This window comes from Eriocheir sinensis, unplaced genomic scaffold (genome assembly GCF_024679095.1).
Source record: "Eriocheir sinensis breed Jianghai 21 unplaced genomic scaffold, ASM2467909v1 Scaffold498, whole genome shotgun sequence".
Lineage (NCBI taxonomy): Eukaryota > Metazoa > Arthropoda > Malacostraca > Decapoda > Varunidae > Eriocheir > Eriocheir sinensis.
This window is the reverse complement of record NW_026111829.1, coordinates 57,501-69,830: the sequence shown is the minus strand read 5'-3', so window position 1 is coordinate 69,830 and position 12,330 is coordinate 57,501. Positions and strand designations below refer to the sequence as shown.

General features: G+C 43.5%; 1 long non-coding RNA gene across 1 annotated transcript in view; it reads left to right on the top strand.

Annotated features, from left to right (window-relative positions):
- The first annotated feature begins 2,605 nt into the window (after nt 1–2,605).
- The window catches only part of LOC126992640 (uncharacterized), a 54,107-nt gene continuing 44,382 nt past the window's right edge, over nt 2,606–12,330 (top strand). The window contains exon 1 of the long non-coding RNA XR_007746866.1: nt 2,606–3,069. This is a non-coding gene — a long non-coding RNA (uncharacterized LOC126992640). The remainder of the gene's footprint in view (nt 3,070–12,330) is intronic.

Here is a 12,330-nt window from a genome sequence, read left to right as displayed (position 1 = left end):
TATCCTGCATGTGAGGTCTGCTCCCTAATTTCTTGCAGCATGTTGAACAAATGTTTTTGGTATTAATTGGTATAATAAATTTATTAATTGATTTTGATGTTATTTTGTTTTCAGAAATTATCACCATGCCACCACTCTTTGGATGTTTGCCATTATTTGGTGTTGCTTTTGTTATGCCAAGAAATGTTTTCCATATACTTTGCTAAATATTGCAAATAATACACCATTGTTGGTTTTGCCAGTTATAAGTCAGATCTTGTTCATTTAACAAAGCTTTGGATGTCTGCCACTTTCTTTCCAGTTGTAATGCAAGGAATTATTTATTTGCCCTGCCAGATATTGCATGTAATGCACCATTGCTGGTTTTGCCTGTTATAAGTCAGATCTTGTTAATTTAACAAAGCTTTGGATGTCTGCCACTTTCTTTCCAGTTGTAATGCAAGGAATTATTTATCTGCCCTGCCAGATATTGCATGTAACGCACCATTGTTGGTTTTGCCTGTTATAAATCAGATCTTGTTCAGCTCACAAGCTTTGGATGTCTGCCATTGTTTATTTCAGGTGTAATGCTTGAAACTTTGTTCTCTGCCCTGCCAAACAGTATGCAATGCTTTATTGTGGATTTTGCCTGTTATAATTTATCTTGTTCAGGTAATAAGCTTTTGGTGTCTGCCTTACCTAATATGTGCTGCAGTGACACTTGGCTGCATGGGTTTCATGATGTGAAATACAGCATATAATTTCATCACATGGCTGGCATCATTGATGTGGCGTCCAGGAGTAATCGTGTTTGTACTATAGCATGTAATGTTTTTCTGCTTATATATAATCACATAGATATATATATATATATATATATATATATATATATATATATATATATGATTATAAGATATATATATATATATATATATATATATATATATATATATATATATATATATATATATATATATATATATATATATATATATATATATATATATATATATATATATATATATATATATATATATATATATATATATATATATATATATATATATATATATATATATATATATATATATATATATATATATATATATATATATATATATATATATATATATATATATATATATATATATATAGTTATAGTTATAGTTATAGTTATAGTTATTTTTTATTTATTTATTTATTTATTTATTTATTTATTTATTTATTTTTTTTTTTTTTGACAAAATATAATGCCAGTTGATATTCTTGACTAATGCCTTGTAAACCTTGTTAAAAATAATGCTTATTTTTGGGGGGAGACAGAGTGGTTTGTTGAATTGGCTAGTTTAAGGAGTTTCATTTCAAATGATTTTGTTACATCCAACTTTAATGTGTGCTAAAAAACAAATATTGTTTTACTGTTCCTGCAATAAATGCTACTTGTTTACTGATGTAGCCCTTGAAAAACAAATCACTCTCTGCCCTGTAATTTGGTATGTCACATACTGCAGCATAACTTTCCTGCTATTTTCTTACACTATTAGTTGCCGGTTTTTGTCTCATTTGCTTTCATCATAATATGTGCCTCCAATGCATAGTTGTGCCTACTGAGCTTAATATCTTCAGGACACTGGCTGATGCCAAGGTCAGAGCTTGTGAGATCATACCGTGTCCTACATTCCATTTTTACTTCCATGCCCAGCTGTCTCCCAGGACCACCAAGTTACTGCATTCCATTTAAGACAACTCATGTGTTACCTTCTTGATATCCTCCATCATGTATGTCAGCATGTCTTATGATGCTTTTATATTGATGTGCCTTGCAACTTTTATACAGTTATTATTGCATGTAATACATCATAGTAGATTTTGCCTGTTATAAATCAGATCATGTCCAATTAACAAGCTTTGGGTGTCTGCCATTGTTTATTTCAGTTGTAATGCTTAGCTTTTGTTATCTGCCCTGCCAAACAGTGCACAATGCTGCTTGCCATTATGTGGCAGTATGATATTTTTACTCAGCTAAGAGCATGTTTCAAAGGCATTGTAGTAATCATAGAATGTATGCTTTGCTTGTATTTGAAGCACTGGATATATTTGCTACACACACACACACTATATATATATATATATATATATATATATATATATATATATATATATATATATATATATATATATATATATATATATATATATATATATATATATATATATATATATATATATATATATATATATATATATATATATATATATATATATATATATTTTCCCAAAATAACAAATTGATATAGTGTAAATAATATTAATAAAACATAAGAGCAAATATATTTTTCTTTACCCCATTCGTAAATCATTTTACAATAATGAAAATAACAAATAAGGGCAGGGTAGGGTGCTGTGGCAGGTACTTTAAAAATAGTAAAGCTACCCCTAAAAAATGACGTTTTTGGTGGGCTGCAATAGATGGCGCTACTTCCGCACGCCCGAGGAATTACCACATACCACTATCTCTTCGTGTATAGTCTCTTTGGGGCAAAGCCAGGGGAAAGAGGCCACTCCAAAGTCCAAACACAATCAGTATCCCGCCGGGGCCCGGAAAGAGTGGATGTGTTGCCGTCGCTCCGGGTTGCCTGGCGTCTGAGGGAACCCGCGTGTGTGTGCCACCGCCAGAGTTTCCGTGGTGCTGACCTGGTGCTGAGTTCCGTGCTAGGGCGACGCTGACTAGGTGCTGGCGGCTCACCTCGTACCTACCGTGTTTGTGTGTGAGGGTAATCTTGGCGCCCACGTGTCCCGGCTTGAAGCTTTTGAGTGGGCCAAGTCACCTAACCTAACCTACCTGTGTGTGCGTGTGTTTGCGTGTGTGTTTGAGTGCGTGCGTGCGTGTGTGTGTGTGTGGTGTGGAAACTGACCCATCGCCACCACTGTCACCCGCTGCTGACCTTGGTGCTGTGGTGTGCTGAGCGGGAGTGTGTGGTCAGCGAGGAGGCAATCACATCAGCTGACTGGCTAACCATTGAATGAGTGACTGGCTGTTTCCTCCTCCTCCGCCCACCGCCTCCTCGTCCGGCACTTCGTTATCTACAGGTGAGTGGGATGAGATGAGAGAGTGAGTGACTGACAACTGACTAACTGACATGACTTGCCTTTCACTTTTTGGCGATACTAAGGACTTGCCAGCTTAGAGTAATTCCACGTGGTCCTGACCGATAAACTGAGTGACTGACTAAGTGGGTGACTACTGATTAACTGACATGACGCTACTTCCCAGTTTCTGATGTTAGGGACTTGTGACAGCTTTGCGTAATCCCACGTGGTCCGCCTCCTATTGACTGACTGACTGACTACTGAATATCCTGCTGACTTGACCGATTTAGAGACTGACCGAAGTAAGTAAAAGCTTGACGATGTGATGGATCTTTCCGTGGTTTACTTATTTGCTGACTTTATTTACATTCTGACATTCGGACTTACTGACTGGCTAACTTACGTACTGACTGATTTGTAATGATTTCGCTCACTGACTAGCTTGACTTACCAGGCGACTAACTTTGAAACATGAGTGGAGCGACACGGCCAACTGAATCTGACTCATCGCCTGACTGACAAACTGAAATCACTGACGGACTGGCTGACAGATAGAGGACGCGACAGCATGATGGACGCCCGCGTGGTCCACTGACTGACTAATTGGGCGAGAGTGCGGCGTGGACTGCGTGGGGAGGAGACGGAGGGGAAGGTAGTAGACTTTCTGACTGTCTGTGATTGGACCGGAATAGCTGGACTGGTAGGGATGAACTGGGTGACATTGGACTACATCAGACGAATTAACGAACCCACACCATACAACAGTACACTCCTACCGTCTTTCCTTCTCCTCCACTAGTACCTTATTCTCCACCTGTACCTCTTTCACTAACCCACTTCCTCTTCTAACTATACCCTTGATTGAAAAAAAAAATGACTGGAGCGTGCTGGATTGAGAGACTGGGTGTGGGTGGGCTTTGGATTGGGGGAGGACTAGGTGACAGGTAAGGGAGGGGGTCAGGAGGGGGCAATGATTAGCTCACGGATGTGCTTAGTGACCCACATTCCGCCAGGTAAAGGCACGTGTCCCTATTGAGGTGGATCTGTATTGGCACTCCCTCGCCCCCTCACTCCTACCTGCCCCCCTGTCACACCTGTACTGCCTGCCTACCTTCTCTTTGTTCATGTAATTTATTTGCTCTATCCTTTCAGCTTGTCCTCTTCCTCTTCTCCCTTATACCTTCCTTTCCTTTCATCCCACCGTCTCTTCTCTCCTTGCATTCTCTCCTCCTCCTCCTCCCTTCTCTCCATCCTCTTCTACCTCCTTCGCACTCTTCTTTTGTCCCTCTTCATCCCCTCCATCTCTACCCTCCCCTCTATCTCACACACCTGTATACTGCCTACCTGTCTGCCTACCTGTCCCTCATCTGGCATCACCTTGACACACCTGTTGATCGTGGAGTGCAGAAGGTTAATGGGTTAGTGGGGTGCCGAGTGCTGAGTGCTAGTGGGTGAAGAAGTGGGTGAGGGTTGAGTCAGAGTGTGATGAGAAGTGCTGAGTTGTTGAGTCCTGAGATGACGAGTTAAATAAAAAGGTGCTGAGGTTTGTGTTAGTGGGGTAGAGATTAGTTATGTGTTTTGAGAGAGAGAGGTGTTACTGTAAAAAAAAGCAGGGTATATGTAGTGTTATAAATTAGAGAAAAGGGAGATAGATAAACAACGTAGAAAATTAATAAGAGAAAGAGGAGATAAAGAGATAGGTGATGGTTATTGAGGATAGGCATTTTCTTGACACTAACATTTTTTATTTGCTTTTGTGTTTTGTTTGCCCTTGTTTCACCATCCGTCTGGCCGACAACTTACACTGAAAAAGAACGAAAAAAACAACACCGGTGTGAAAAAATGTGGAATACAAAAGTTTAAAGGTTTGTCTGACGGTGTCGATGACAGTATTATTATGTGTGTGTGTGTGTGTGTGTGTGTGTGTGTGTGTGTGTGTGTGTGTGTTTTATGTGTCAGTACTTTGGGTTGTTGATCTATCAAACAGCAGACGAGGGTCCTGTCTGTTTGTTTGTGTGGCGTGCTGTGTGTGTGCGTGTGTGTGTGTGTGTGTGTGTGTGTGTGTGTGTGTGTGTGTGTGTGTGTGTGTGATATGGCCAAGGGGAGAGGGGGGGGTAGCTTATCCCTCACATATGTAATCATTTCCCTCCCTTTTCCTCTCACTCTCTCATTCCCTCCTCATCCCCTTCCCTCCTCCCCTTGCCCTGTCTTTCTTAATCCTCTCTTCCCTCTCTTTCCCCTTCCTTCAAAATTTCCCTCTTCCTTTCCTCCTCTACCTCTTCTCCCCCTTTCCTTCTTTCCCTTCCCTCACCTCCCCTCGCCCTTCTCTCTCCTTCCCCTTCCCTCCCCTCATCATTTCCCCTCCATTCCTCCCTCCTCCTTTCCTTCTCTGCTTGCATGTACTGACGCCACCACACACACACACACACACACACACACACACACACACACACTCACACACACACACACACACACACACACACACACACACACACACACACACACACACACACACACACACACACACACACACACACACACACACCTCACACACACAGGTGGTCTCGCCAGGTGTGTCGTCATTCTATCGACCTTGTTAATGAACTAACGTCATTCAGGCCCCCGTCAGCTGCTCCTCCTCCTCCTCCTCCTATTCCTTCTCCTCTTCTCTCATCTCTCCTCTCTCCTTTTCTTCTCTTCCTCCTCCTATTTTTCCTCCTCGTCATATTCCTCTTCTCCTCTCTCTTGTTTGTGTGTGTGTGTGTGTGTGTGTGTGTGTGTGTGTGTGTGTGTGTGTGTGTGTGTGTGTGTGTGTGTGTAGCTGTTTGTTATCCGTTTGTCCAGCAAGTGATATGGCCAAGGGGGAGAGGGGGGTAACGGTGCCCCTTCCCTCACATATGTAATCATTTTCCCCTCCCCACCTTTTCCTCTCCCTTTCCTCTCCTCATTCCCTCCTCAGCCCCTGCCCTCTCCTCCCGCTTCACTGTCTTGCCACTTCCCTCCCCTCCCCCTGCCCACTCTTTCCCCTTCCTTCACCTCCCCTTTCCCTCTTCCCTTTCCTCCCCTCTACCTCTTCTCCCCCTTCCCTTCTTTCCCTTCCCTCACCTCCCCTCGCCCTTCTCTCTCCTTCCCCTTCCCTCCCCTCATCATTCCCTCCCCTCGTCATTCCCTCCCCTCCTCCTTTCCTTCTCTGCTTGCATGCTACTGACGCCACACACACACACACACACACACACACACACACACACACACACACACACACACACACACACACACACACACACACACACACACACACACACACACACACACACACACACACACACACACACAGGTGGTCTCGCCAGGTGTTCGTCATTCTATCGACCTTTTAATGAACTAACGTCATTCAGGCCCCCGTCAGCTGCTCCTCCTCCTCCTCCTCCTCTTCGTCCTCCTCTTCTCTCTCCCACTCCTATTCCTTCTCCTCTTCTCTCATCCTTCCTTTCCTCTCCTCTCCTTTTTCTTCTCTTCCTCCTCATCATATTCCTCTTCCTCCTCTTCTCTTATTATTCCTACTCCTCTTCCTTCTCCTTCTCCTCCTCCTTCTCTACTACGCATTTACTTCTACGAGCAAACAAGACCATTATTTTTTTTACAGTTCATTTATTGCCAATGTTTATTCTTCTCGTCTTCTAGTTTTTGTTGTTTTCTACGTTTTCTTGTTTTTGTTCTTGCTTTTCTTATTCTTCTTGTTCTATTTCTTTTGCTTCTTTTTCTTCTTCTCCTTATATTTCTTCTTTTTTTTTTCTTCGACTTTTCTGCTTTTTTATTTCTTTTTTTTTTTTTCATTTTTTCCACGTTTGTAGGTGTTCCACGAAGCTTTAATCTCGGCAGGTGTCACTTCAAAGACTTGCCTGACCTTGAGTCGCTTACAAAATATTCCCCTTCCAAAGCAAAGTGAAGTAATCATCATCATCAAAATAATAATAATAATAATGATAATAATAATGATATGTGACAATACTTAATCTTCGTAGTTTTCTGTATGTAGTTTTTATTTTTATTTCATTTTTATTTCCTGACTTATTTCCTATTTCATCGTTTATCAGAAGCAGGTGGAAGACAGCGGGTGTGGAGGAAGAAAAATGGGAGGAAAGGGGGGGAGAGAAGGGAAGAGGAAGGGGAATGGGAGGGGAGAGAGAAATGGAGAAGAAAGGAGAAGGAAATAGATAAGAAGACTCGATTTCTTCTTTTATCTTTCCTCTCTCACTCCTTTATCCGTTTTCCTCTTCATTTACTCCGAATTCCTTCTTTCCCTTCTTTTATCTCTCCCTTCCCTCCCTCCCTCCCTCCCTCCTCCTCCTCCTCCTCCTCCTCCTCTTCACGTTTACTCTCTCTTTCCTCTTGTCCCACATTTTCTCATTTAATTTCATCCACTCACACACACACACACACACACACACACACACACACACACACAATAATACCCTCTCACTTATCTCCACCTCTCTCTCTCTCTCTCTCTCTCCTTGGTAATCCTTATTATTACTATTATTCTCTTCTTTCTATTGTTCGCTATATTACGTTCGATTTTTCCATCTTCTCCCCCTTCATTCCCTCCTTCCATCCACCTCCCTTCCTCCCTTTCTTCCTTTCCTCCCTCTCCTTCCCTCCTCTTGCTCTCGCTCTTTCTCTTCCTCTCCCTCCATCCTTACACCTCTCCTCTCACTTCTGTTCCTCTCCTCCCTCCCTCCCTCCCTCACACCCTTCTTTTCAGCCTTTTCCCCTCTCTCCCTATCACTTTCACTCCCTCCCTCCCTCCGTCCCTTCCTCCCTTCCACAACTCTTTCTCATTTTTATTCTTTTTTTTTTTGCTGTCCTATTATTCTGTTATTCTTTCCTCCTTGTTGCTTTTCCCACCCTGCTCTCCCTACCTTCTCCCTCACTCCTCATTCTCCCACCCTTTACTGCCGCTCGCACATGTTCTTTCTCCCCTATTTTCCTTCCCTTTCTTCTCGGCGGTGGTTGAGCGGTCAGCGTGCGGGCGTGGTGAGCCTTCAGACTTAGGTTCGAGTCCCACCGATACACGCTGACAATTTTCAACCATCGGCAAGTGTGGCGGAAGATTACCCACATGCTGCCCAGATCTTCTCAGCCCTAACTTCAGCGACCTCGGTCAAAAGGAGCACTGTGGGGCAGCACGGGCCAAACAAGTCATATGTCACGGCAACCACCATAAATAAAATTCGCCTGCGCCACTTAACGGGAAGGGGTCGTCCAAGGTACCCCTCAAGAGAGCGAGCTATTGGCAGCACCTAAAAAATATAAATAAATAGGTAAATAAATACTTTTTCATTTATATTTTTCACCTTCCACTTTTTCACTTCCTTTCTCCCTTCCATTTTCTCCTTCCTTCTTTTCTGTCTTTATTTCTCTTCTCTTTCCTTTTTCCCTCTTCTCATCACGCCCTTTTCTCCTTTCCTTCTTTGTTTTCCTTCTTCCTTCCTTAACACCCTGCTTTCTTTATCCATATTCTCTCTTCACCCTTTCTTCTCCCTGCCTTTCTTCCCTTTTCTCCTCCCTTCCTTCCTTCCTCCCTTCCTTCACTCTGCTCTCATTCTCTCCACATTCTATTGATCCCATCACTTTTCTCATTTCCCTTCACCTCCCTCCCTCCATTACTCAGCCCCACCCACATCTGTCACTCCCTTCTATCTTCCCTCCCTCCCTCCCTCCGTTTCTCCCTCCTTCCATCTCTCCCTCCTTTTCCATCTTTCTCCCACAGCCGGTTAGGTAAGGGAAAGGAAGGGTGGGGGGGAGGGGGGGGGGAGGGGGATGGAAAGGGAGGAGGATTAGAACCCATCTTTATCATTAGTTTGCTTAATGATATCAAGGGAGGCAATTAATCACCCCATTCCTCCTCCTCCTCCTCCTCCTCCTCCTCCTCCTCCTCCTCCTCCTCAAAACAATGCAAGCAAAGCAAAGCAATATCGACATCGGCAGGAGTTATTTCTCGAATAGAGTTGTTCGCCACTGGAACAGCCTTCCTGCAGAGGTGGTTAGCGCAGAAACCATCAACTCCTTCAAGAAACGCATTGATCGCCACTTTGCTGCAACGGGTGTGAACTGAACGTTCCCAAGAGTAGGTACACAAGTGCTTTAATCGCCCTCCTCCTAAGCCACTCCTATGGCAAACGGACTGATTAAATCACTGAACGCAGGCAGCCTAGTAATGAGCCAACAGGCTTTCTGCTGCCTGCTAGTCCATGTTTCCATGTTTCCTCCTCCTCCTCCACTTCTCCCCTCCTCCTCCACTTCCCTTTTCCTCCTCTTCCTTCCCTTCTCCTTTTCCACCTCCCTCCTTCTTTTCCACTTTCTTCTTCTTCTTCTTCTTCTTCTTCTTCTTCTTCTTCTTCTTCTTCTTCTTCTTCTTCTTCTTCTTCTTCTTCTTCTTCTTCTTCTTCTTCTTCTTCTTCTTCTTCTTCTTCTTCTTCTTCTTCTTCTTCTTCTTCTTCTTCTTCTTCTTCTTCTTCCTCAATCAAAGCTCTTTGAACCGCAAACCAACTCAAGAACTAGAAATAACGGTTTACCCCTTCAGTCGAGTCGATGTAACACAAACATTGGCAGGAGTTTCTTCTCAAACCGAGTCATCCGCCACTGGAACAATCTTCCCTCAGGTAGTAGTAAATGCCAATACCATCAACTCCTTCATAAATCGAATCGACCGTCATGTCGTTGGGTCAGGAGTACACTGAATACCGAGGTGCTTTCATCTGCTCTGCGGGCATCAACTGGCTGTCGAGCAGATTAAATCACCAGAGCGCTCAACCTCGTAATGAGCCAATAGTCTTTCTGTTGCCTGCATTTCCATGTTTCCATGCTTCCATGTTTCCTCTTCCTCCCCTTATGTACAGTGTCCCCACTCTCCCCTGGGACCCGTTGCACGCTCTGACGCCCCTCAAGAGCACTGGGGAATGCCTCACACCCAGCGGAATCGAACCACTTGCCAGGGGTTTCACATTACTGCAAAGGGGGAGCCACAAAGGGTTCTGTTACGCCCCGGGGGATTCTACCACTTGCTGGGGCTTTAATGTGATTGGGGAGGGGAGTCGTGGGGATTATGTCACACCCCAAGTTTCTGCCCCCCCCCCCCTTTCCCAGCCTTTCCCCCTCTTTTCCCACCCTCATCCCTCTCTTTCTCCATCTTTCTTCAACTTTCTCTTTCTCAGCTCTTTCCCTTCTTTCCCTTGCCATTTCCATTTGTTAGTCTTCTGTTATTCTCTTCTTCTTAATACCCCTTTCTCTTCCCTCGGTATTCTCTCCTCTTCCCAAGTTTTCCTCCCAATTTTTTCCCAGTTCCCTTCTCCTCTTTCCCCAGCTTCCTTTTCCTCTCTTCTTCCAGTCTCCTTCCTTCTTACCCCAGTCTCCTGTCTTTCTTCCTCAGCCTCCTTCCCCTATCTTCGCTCTTTCCTCTTTATCTCCTCCTCCAGTTTTCTCTCTTCTTTTTTTCCCCAGACTCCTTCCTCTCTTACTCCTGCCTCCTTTCATTCTTCCTCCAGCTGCTTTTTCCTCTTCCCCCAGTCTCCTTCCCAGCTCTTCCAGTGTTTCCTCCTCTCCTTCCACTTTACCTCCATCCTTCTATATTTCTTCCCCCAACCTTCTTTCTCTCTTCCTCCAGCCTGTTCCCTTCTTCCACAGTCTCTCTCTCTCTCTCTCTCTCTCTCTCTCTCTCTCTCTCTCTCTCTCTCTCTCTCTCTCTCTCTCTCTCTCTCTCTCTCTCTCTCTCTCTCTCTCTCTCTCTCTCTCTCTCTCTCTCTCTCTCTCTCTCTCTCTCTCTCTCTCTCTCTCTCTCTCTCTCCCCTCCTTTGCTATCTTCCTGTCATGTGTCTTTTTCTTCCTCCTCCTCCTCCCCCTCCTCCTCCTCCTCTTTCCACAATTATTTCGATTCTTCCCTCCTTCCTTTCTTCCTGTATAGCTTCAATTAATTTTTTCTCCCTTTTCTCATTTTAATTATTTATTTTCGCGATCTCTTCTTTCCTCTCCAAAACTCTGTCCTCTGTTATTGTCTCCCTTTTTTATTGAATTTTCCTTTCTCTGTGTGTGTGTGTGTGTGTGTGTGTGTGTGTGTGTGTGTGTGTGTGTGTGTGTGTGTGTGTGTGTGTGTGTGTGTTGACCGCTCTTGACAGCACCGGAAATCGTTATGGAATGATGTTTCAGGAGCAACCAAAACAAGAACGAGAAAAAATAAAGAAAACCCGGAAAAAAATAGCAAATCGTTGACGGTCATGTAAAAGAAAAACGGTGACAGAGCTAGAGTGAGTAAGCGGAGGAGGAGGAGGAAGAGGAGGAGGAGGAGGAAAATTGAAGGATAGGAGGAGAGACAGGTGTAAGTGGAGGGAAGGATACCAGAAAAATTGTGTCAGAAGGGGAGGGAGAGAGGACAACAAGAGGAGGAGGAGGAGGAGGAGGAGGATAGTGACGGAAGACAGGAATGAAAAAGAAGAGAGGGAAAGGAAAACAAGGACAGAGTAAGGAAAGGAAAGGAAGACAGAAGGAAGGAAATATATGGAGGTAGATACGTGTAGATTAATAACATATGAATAGGAAAATAGAGTGGAAAAGGAAAGATGGAGTAAGGAAAGGAAAGGAAGGAAGAAAGGAAAGAAATTTGGAGAGAGGGGACAGGTGAGGAGGTAAGGTAAGAATGGAGGAAAAATGAAAAAAAGTGGAGTAATGAATGAACAGAAGAGAGGAAGGAGAGACAGACATAAGGAAAAGAGGGAATGGGTGATTATAGATAAGGTTAGATATGGGAAAAAAAGGGAGGGAAGAAAAGGAAGAAGGGAGAGGAAGAGAGAAAGAGGGAGAGATATTACTGATCAACTTTTTTTCTTTTTGTCTGCCTGTGTGTGTGTGTGTGTGTGTGTGTGTGTGTGTGTGTGTGTGTGTGTGTGAGAGAGAGTCTCATTAACATCGAATATCAGTAATAACATCTTTGAATTCCATCCTGCTTGTTCATCACCACCACCACCACCACCACCATCACCACCACTACCACCACCACCACTATCACCACCACCACCACCGTTACAACAAGCCCGTCTCTATAATTGACTCTTTTTTTCCTCATTACACGTTCGCCAGACTTCGGTAAACACGGTAATTATGTCTCTCGCGCCTTTATTTATCTCTATTTTATTATTTACGCTTTATTATTTTAGGGGAAACTTATGTAATATTTTTTTTTTAGTGTGGGAGGGAGGGTATTATTTTCTTATT